The sequence below is a fragment of the Chenopodium album genome, chromosome 11, assembly GCF_948465745.1.
Source record: "Chenopodium album chromosome 11, dcCheAlbu1.1, whole genome shotgun sequence".
NCBI lineage: Eukaryota > Viridiplantae > Streptophyta > Magnoliopsida > Caryophyllales > Amaranthaceae > Chenopodium > Chenopodium album.
The window spans coordinates 46595380-46605163 of record NC_137844.1 but is presented as its reverse complement, the minus strand read 5'-3'; positions in this window follow the sequence as shown (position 1 = coordinate 46605163).

The following is a 9784-nucleotide window of genomic DNA, read 5'->3' as shown; positions in this document are numbered from 1 at the left end:
TATAATTATGATGATTATTGTTATGTTGCTTGATGATAATTATTGTTATTGCTTGATCACGCCTTTTATGCATGTTTAAAGGGAATTTGTACTTGTAATCACGCTTAATAAGATAATTAATAATCTTGTTTAGGGCTAATATGATTATAATTCAAGTGATCGCCGATAATAGTTTTGTTTGTGCATTAAATTCAACCAACATAGATAAACAGGTTTAGGGTTAATCTGTTGATTGCATGTTAGTCAGAAAGCGCACATGAATACGAGAAGAATGAAGTAGAGGCCTATTTAGGGCAGGTTCAATCTCTTTTAGATTAGATTTGTACCTTCATCCCCGAACACTATTTGGTTCAAGACCTTTTGGAGTTGACGATCTCCTGGATCGTTAAGGGGTGTAATCTTCACCTTGTGAACGGTTAACAAGTTCCTAAAACTTGTTGGTGACTCTTTTGCTCTAGCTTCCTTCCCTTTGGACGCCACCATGATTAAGTGTATGATCACAGTGGGGTTCAAGCTTGGGGTTAATTGCTTGAAATATTCCCTACAGTTTTTGGCGACTCCACTGGGGAGGATTTCTATTTTAATTCCTGAAATTTATTTCAGCAATGATTTAGAATGAGTGGATGAGACTCGAAAAGTTCTAAGTATTTCATGTGCGTAATTTTGATTAGCATTATTGTCATATGCATAAAAAAGGTCCTCATTGGATAGACCATCCGAAATGAGTAAAAAACATAGGATTTTTACACGTAGGAAATTTGAGAAATATCTTTCACAACTAGAATTGAAATAACGCTGCGAAATCTGGAAAATTCTAAGAACGTAGATACCTGCTGAGGCATGTAGGAACTAGCGTCTAGAAAACAGGGCTTGTCGCCTGTAAAGTGCTTCTGTCGTCTGGCGACAGTTCTGTCGCTTGGCGACAGGGGCACTTTTGCGGCGACAGTCCCTGTAGTCTGGCGCCAAGTTCTTCCAATACTGAGCCAGAACTCTGCCTTCTTGTTTTGACCATTTCTAGCACTGTTGGCTCGATTCTACATCCTAATTGAGTTTTTCTCACTTTTCTGAAACCCATATGTGTTCTACATATGGACATAACCCTCTGGGGGTTCACGTTCCATCTACCCAATTGAACGCTCCTAGCAACGACGGGTACATCTGAGTTTGTGAATCTACCAAACCATGGAAGCAAGTTTTTAACTTGCGGGGTCCCATCCACTCGCGCCAACCCTTCCAAAGGTAAGGCTTGCGCGCGGTGCATCCGGACTCATAACCATGGACCCTCTTTGACTAACCCATATCCTGAACTTTAGAGAACTAGAGCCATGGTTAGGTTGCAAACTCATCGCATCATGTTGTGACTACTTGACTATTTGTGCATTCTTTGCTTGTGCATACTTTATATGTGCTAACCGTTTGTTTGACTTGTGTTTAAGTCTAAATAAACCAATTAATGACTAAAAAGGACTTTGTCTAATTCATTAATTAATTAATTAATTTGACTAATTAAAGACTAATAAAGTAATTAATCTGACTTAGTATGACTTTGTCACAATATTCATTCTTCCTACCTTTTTCCATCTATTGCATGTTGAATAGAGTTGAGTCGAATAATTAACAACGAATATCCCTTAATTTCCCTTTCCATAGTACTTGGTCAAGGAGAGAAGGACGATTAATCAAAGACAACACCTTTATTCAAATTCAACTTTTTGATAAGCCAATCGGTCAAAAAAGGAAAGCTAAGAAGATAATGGCAAGTCAGGAAGAAGTCAACGAACTCAAGGGATAAGTGGCTAACCTTGCTGAAATGTTGAAGAATCTGACTCTCCAAATCAATGACCTTGTGAGACAACAGCAAATGGAGCTCATCCAGGAAAATTTGGGCAAATTGTCCAATGACTATAGATTGCAAGGCATTAGCTCACAAGGGGTCTCGGTGGACAAGGATCTTCTTCCGCAGAAGTTCAATGCCAACGACATCCCGAAATTCAAAGAAATGGATAACCCTTATTTTCATTTAAGAGCCTTTGATACTGTAATAAATATTAAGGGAATAGACAAGAAAGCTTTTCATTCTGTGTTTTCCCTATCTTTAGAAACTGTTTGTCAGCAATGGTACTTTTCTCTTGATAAGGAGAAACCTCTACTTGGGATGCTATTGTAAACGCTTTCATTGATAGATATAAATGTAATATTCAAGTCGAAACTGATTATAGACAACTTGAGATGCTGAGACAAGAAGAGAATGAAGGCTTTACTTCTTTCCTCAATAAGTGGAGGGAAACTTCTACAAAGATGGTTGAGGTGCCTAATGAGAAAGAGTCCGTGAGGATGTTCATCAAAAATTTACAAGAAAAGTATTCAAAGCACTTAAAATATCAACACAACTTGAATACTTTCAAGGCCGTCTATGACATAGGCATCGAGATCGAAGATGACCTCGCAAAACAAAAAGCTGCTAGCAATAGTAACCACAGTGGCTGGAAAGGAAAGAAGAACGACAATCTTTCTTCTTCCGAAAATGCCCACTCTAGTAACAATGTTAGTACCTTTGATCTCAGTGAAGTCTTAGCCATGGATAACCAAGGATCTAAGAAACAACTAAGGAAAGACTTCACCCCCATTGGGATGAGCTATGATGCTACTTTCGACCGACTCCATGCCAAGGGACTCATTACTCCCATTGGACCAATTCAAGATCCCGCACCTGAGAAGAGATTGCCTAGTTGGAACCCAGATTCACATTGCAAGTACCATCAAGGTAGGGGTCATACTACTGAGAGTTGTTGGAAGCTAATAGAGGCTATCCAACATTTGATCGATAATAACAAGCTTCCCATACCTCCGGCTAGCAAGAAGAGCGAGTGATGATAAAGCGAACGATACAAGACAAGAGGTGAGCTTCAACGACAAGATTTCATGACCTCTTTTTCTATTTCTTTTTCATTTTCCCTTTCCCCAATAAGTCTACTATTAGGCACCTTCTTCCTTAGATTTTTTATTTTGTACGTTTCTTTTCTCCCTCAATAAAGTGAGCATTTTATTTCTTTCATGTGATCATTACATTGCATTGCATTCATCAAAATAAAAAAAAAAAAAACGTCGAACTAAGCACAAGGTATACCAATGATTTGAGGAACCCCTTGTAGCCACACCATATCACCTTTCACCTTTTAAAAAAATATGCAATCCTTTTTTGATAAACCACTTTGAGCCTCGTCTAATGATAGACCTGTCATTTTTCAACCCATATCTACCTAACCTTGGGATGGGATGGTGTGCAACTTATGCCATTTTCAAAGAACGAAAGCTTGAGTGATTTTACATAAAACTCAAAAATTCAAAAAGCAAAATGATAAAAGTGTACAAAAAGGCAAGTGTTCCAATGTCTTTTACATGAAAATGTCTTTGATATGAACACGTCTCAGATTGTGTTTCTTATCGAGTGCTCGGTACCGTGCCTGAGAAACATGAATGCCAAGTGAGTGATAGACCGCATGATCGGGATTGCCCACGCTTATAAAAAAAGAGATTTGAATTTGAAAAAATGATAAAGCAAAAAGAGGGAGAGTAAAATATAAAGAGTTAAAACACTCCAGCATAAAAATACAAAGATTCAAAAGCAAGGTTGCACACCTTGGGGGCTTATCTAGGGTCTTGAGCCTTTCATCCCCTTCTTCTTCAAACCTTTAGCCTAACCACGTTACAATCCTCAAAAGACCTCTTTGAGGTATACACACTTGTGCGAGGTTTGGCTAGAGCTACGTTCGGCTTGATTCCTAACGGATACGTAGGCAACCTCACATTGGGGTGCGGCCGTAATAAACATGCATTCATATTTACATTGATCATATCAAAGGATCTCCAATGCTCATCCTTATTCATTTAGAGCTAGACTTGGGGGCTTGATCCTTGCATTATTAGCTTACCCAGCCTAAGAGTCACCACCATTGGACTCTTTTCAATATTTTTCCACGCACTTAGCCCTTGCGGCCTAACTTTAGTATCACTATCACACACATCACAGATACATGACCAAATAATCCTACCTTTAGGAACCCTTTGTCATGAAATCTTAACACAACGTTGAAGCATACTTTGTCATAACAAAATCACTCATCAATCATCATTGCATCACAAAGTATGAAGTACTTAGCCTCCGCGCCTAAGCTACCTAAATACTTTCATTATCAAGTCAACTAGGATAGTCTAAGATGTTACAATCCTTGTACTATGAGATACAACGTGGGCGCATACATTTGACTAAGCTCATTCAACATGCACCATCAAAAACTTCTTTGCGTCTTTCTTTTTCTGGAGAAAGTCGGTACCCTCCACAAAAATGACGGGTCATGAGTCACACGTGTCATTTCACTTCGAGTCGAGTCAACCTCGAGTCAATCACAGCGAGTCAAGTTTATACCTTGAGTCGTGTCAAGTCAATGAGTCAAACAACACTAAGTCTTAGGTCAACCCTAAAGAAAGATAAGCAAAGTCCTATAGTCAAATATAAATGCAGGAGCATCCCAGCAAGCAAGAACATTCCCGGATTTGTTTTTGAAAAACCGCGAATATGACACATGAGATTCTTCCAAGATGAGAGGAGTTACATAGATCAATAAATTAGAGATGAAGAGCTTTAATTTATAAAAGATTTGAGCGGATTTGGTTGAAAGGAAACGACCAAGTTCAAGGTTCGGAGTGAAACCGAGCAACGAACAGCAACAGCAAGAGCAAAATAAGGAAGACTCCAGCGCCAAACGACAAGGATGTCGTCTGGCGACAACATCTGTCGACAGGCGACAGAGTAGAATTACAGCGATAATATGTTCCAGTGTGCGCCGGTGCGGCGACAGGATACATGGCCCTCATGAGTGACTATGTGGACCTTATGCAGCAATTTCGGGTTCCTTGGTACGCCAGTTAGCCCCTCTAATCAATTTGACATGATTAAGTAGTCGGCTTGATTACAATCACAATAGGTGATCGACCTGATGAAAGATCGTCTCACTTAGCTTAAAGCGCCTAAACATTAGCTCATCGTAAGGGCACTGACATAATGGTTCACAAGCAGCAGAAGGCACCAACATAATGGTTCATGAATGCACCGACTTATTGGCACCGCGGAAATTACAGCAAAAAATTTTTGCAAACAGCAAAGTTCAAGCGAGCTTTAAGATCGACAAGCGTTGGTCTTCGGTAATTCTCTTTGGAACATTATCGTAACAACTGAGGATGACTTCAAGCGAAGTTATCTTCGACAGCGTTCGCTAAGATTGTGGAGGTTGTCACCAAGATTTGAGAAGATAGCACGAGATGGGCGGTCTTCGACAGCATTCGCTAATATTGTGGAGGTTGTCACCAAGATTTGAGAAGATGGCACGAGATGGGCGGTCTTCGACAACGTTCGCTAAGATTGTGGAGGTTGTCACCAAGATTTGAGAAGATAGAACGAGATGGGCGGTCTTCGACAGCGTTCGCTAATATTGTGGGGGTTGTCACCAAGATTTGAGAAGATAGCACGAGATGGGCCGTCTTCGACAGCGTTCGCTAAGATTGTGGAGGTTGTCACCAAGATTTGAGAAGATAGCACGAGATGGGCGGTCTTCGACAGTGTTCGCTAAGATTGTGGAGGTTGTCACCAAGATTTGAGAAGATAGCACGGGATGGGCGGTGTTCAACAGCATTCGCTAAGATTGTGGAGGTTGTTACCAAGATTTGAGAAGAGCGGTTTGTGATGAGGCGGTCTTCAACGGCTTTTGCTATGATTGGGAAGGTTGTCACTATGATTCAAGAAAAAAGCTCGAGATGTAGCAGCAATGATAGACGACGTTCCCTAGGATGTGGAAGATGGTCACAAAAAAAACTGAAGATGGCTACGAGCAGAGTTGTCTTCGATCGTGTTCCCTAGGATGTGGAAGATGGTCACAAGCGGAGGAGAATGACTACAAGCAGAGTCATCTTCGATAAAATAAGAGGCAGCTACAAGCAGAGCGGTCTTCAACAAATGCAACAAACCGGTTACTTCAGAGACGTGTGCTCGACGGTGCAAGATACGTGTTTCTTAACTCTTCTATCTGTTTAACTAACGCTAGTTTACAGGTATCGGCGTTACAAGAATGATTTAGGCTCGCAGAACGTTCTGAATCATTCTCCGTCCCTATCGCTACTTTGACTTTCGTCTTCAAAACTTGCGTTTCTCCAAACTCAGTCAAAGTGGGGGCTTCTGTAGACACCCAAATGTGTCTCCCCAAAACCAAACCCAGTGATAAATACCTTTTGCGTCGAATGATTGTCGAATGAGGTGAAAGTCTGAAAGGTCAAGTGTTGCGGTTGGTTTTTATTTAAATTCTTTCTTTCTGTTTTTTAAACAACTCTATTTTATGAAAACAACCAATCCAGTTTAGTTTGGTCCACGACAAGGGTCCAATAATAGTGTAGTTGGATGGGGCTTGCAAAGAGCTTTCCAACGATATATTATAAGCCCAATTCCGATGAATAATGAGGAAGTTATGGCCAAAACACTAAACTGGGCCGGTTTGATCTTTACATGCGGCCCAATGATCTAGGGGAGGGCCCAATGTTAATTATTATTCCTAAATTTATTAGAATTAATTATAGTCTTCTAGAATTCTCTAGATTAATCCTAATAGAATTAGAATTAATATTTATATTTTGATAAGTTTTATTTGGAATAAAATATTATTTTATGAAAGATACGATTTCAGTTTCATACGGACTTTACAAATCGATTTTGATTCATATGTGGACTCCATGTTGAAAGCGCGTAGAAATCCAGGTTGTCGCCAGACGACAGGCCTGTCACCTGGCGACAAGGTCGGTTTTGCAGCGACAGCGTGGAGTTTTATTCCTTATCAAATTCTACCTATTTCCGGACTGTTTTCTTATAAATAAGGTCCTGAACCTCCATTTTTATTCATCCACAATCAAGAATTCTCATCAACAATCAACAATCATCTTTCTCTCTCTAAAATCTAGAAGCTTTCCTTCTCTCTTTTTCTAAACCTTCCCTCAAACAAAATTCTGCATTCACGAGATCTAGACACACCTAGCCAAGTTCGAAGTTTCCTTCACCCTAGACGTGAAAGGTTATAATTTCTGAGGGTTTGGTCCCTAATCTTTTAATCTTTATTTAATTTAATTGTTTGATTTTATATTTTCCTTGAAGTTACTAACGCGTGTATTTTGTTATTAGAAAGAGATACGAGGCATCAAAGTATGTAATCTTATTGCTCTATTCTTGTAGAAAGCATGTTTAAATTTGTTTAATTCCTAGTATCATGTTAGGATGTTATTATTTCTTTCTAGTATCATGTTTAGGGAAAAGGTTATAATATCAAATATGCTTATTATGATTTCTGCGATGCTTCCTATTCTCTTTTCTAATATCATGTTAGTATCATGCTAGGGCTAAAGCTTTGATCTTTATTGCTTAGTGACATGCTAGGGTTTGTTATTAATCTTGTTAGTATCATGCCTAGGATCTTGCTATTAATATTATGCTTTAACATGATTATGATAATTATGATTATTATGATTGTTATTATGATTATAATTATGATGATTATTGTTATGTTGCTTGATGATTATTATTGTTATTGCTTGATCACACCTTTTATGCATGTTTAAAGGGAATTTGTACTTGTAATCACGCTTAATAAGATAATTAATAATCTTGTTTAGGGCTAATATGATTATAATTCAAGTGATCGCCGATAATAGTTTTGTTTGTGCATTAAATTCAACCAACATAGATAAACAGGTTTAGGGTTAATCTGTTGATTGCATGTTAGTCAGAAAGCGCACATGAATACGAGAAGAATGAAGTAGAGGCCTATTTAGGGCAGGTTCAATCTCTTTTAGGTTGGATTTGTACCTTCATCCCCGAACACTCACTAGTAGAAAAAACTAAATGGCAAGCGGTTCAAACCCCCTAATGGCAAGCGATTTTGAACCGCATGCTGTTGGGGGGCTTGCCAATAACCTTTTAAATGGCAAGCGGTTCATAACCGCTTGCCATTTGTAGAGAAAGGGCAGCGGTTTGGCGCCAAAACCGCTGCCCATAATGGCTGTAAAAAATAAAAAAAATATATTTTTTTTTTTTGGTTTTTTTCACTTAAATTAATTCACACACAATATATATGTAAAAACATTAATATTTGCATTAATAAATTGTTGTAATATTACAATTTCATCAAAAAAAAATATTAAAAAAAATTATTACAAATAACAAAATTAATACAAGGCAGTTTCTCAAAAAAAAAAAAAAAAAAAATACAAGGCTCTTGTTCCACCACCAACCACGAGCACCAGCACCACCATCCACGCGCACCAGCACCATCACCACCATCCATGCGCACCAGATCCCAGCCCACCACCACCATCCAACAGACCACCACCACTCACCATATCCATGAGCACAACCACCATACACCAGACCACGACCACCCACCAGTTCCCAGCCCACCTCACCACCAACACCCATAAACTCGTAACCCACCTTACCACCCACCAAAACCAGATCACCACCCACCAAAACCCTCACCGAAACCACGACCTCCACCCAAACTAATTCATCTGCGGCCATGAAAACGCCAATTTTGGCTTGAATTTATGGTTTTAAAGGTCAAATTAGAACCTAAAAACTCTAGATCTAGAGTTTTTAGGGTCGAATTTGACCTAAAAAACTTGAATCCACACACATGCATGAATTTGCTCGAAATTGCCCTCGAAATCGGCTCAAATAAAATTGCTCTGAAATTTGCTCGAAATTTAACTTGGGGATTTGGTCGAATTTGCTCGAAAATATTGTTTTGTGGTTCGAATTTGTGGAGATGAGAATGAACAAAGAAAAAGAGATTGTGAAAGAAAAGAGGAGCGAAGGACAGAGAAGAAGATTGGAGATGAAAAGGGAAGAGAAGAGGAAAGAGAGGGAGAACGGGAGATATGGAAGAGGAGAGAGAGAGCAGCGAAAATGAGAGTAAAGAAAGAGGAGAGAGAATCGGGAAATGAAGTCAAGGGTGGGCGGCTACAAGTGCTGAGCATTAGTTTTAGGTTTTTTTTTTTTTAAAATGGCAAGCGGTTTGGGGTTGAACCGCTTGCCAATATATCTAATGGCAAGCGGTTCAACCCCAAACCGCTTGTCATTATATATATTGGCAAGCGGTTCGCGCCAAAACCGCTTGCCATTTAATATTAGAAGTTTTTTTAAAAAAAATTGGGTAAATGGCAAGCGGATTTGTAAAACCGCTTCCCATTTGGGGCTTCCCATTACGTTTTTTCTACTAGTGACTATTTGGTTCAAGACCTTTTGGAGTTGACGATCTCCTGGATCGTTAAGGGGTGTAATATTCACCTTGTGAACGGTTTACAAGTTCCTAAAACTTGTTGGCGACTCTTTTGCTCTAGCTTCCTTCTCTTTGGACGCCACCATGCTTAAGTGTATGATCACAGTGGGGTTCAAGCTTGGGGTTAATGGCTTTAAATATTCCCTACAATACTCTATTTATGAAAATAGTCTACCCAATTTAGTTTGGTCCATGATAAGGGTCCAATAATAGTGTAGTTGGATCGGGCTCGAAAGAGCTTTCCAACAATATATTATAAGCCCAATTCCGATAAATAATGAGGAAGTTGTAGTCAAAATACTAAATTGGGATCGAAATGAATTTTATATGTTGCCCAATGATCTAGAGGAGGGCCTATTAATTATTATTCCTAAATTTATTAAGATTGATTTTAATCTTCTAGAATATCTAGG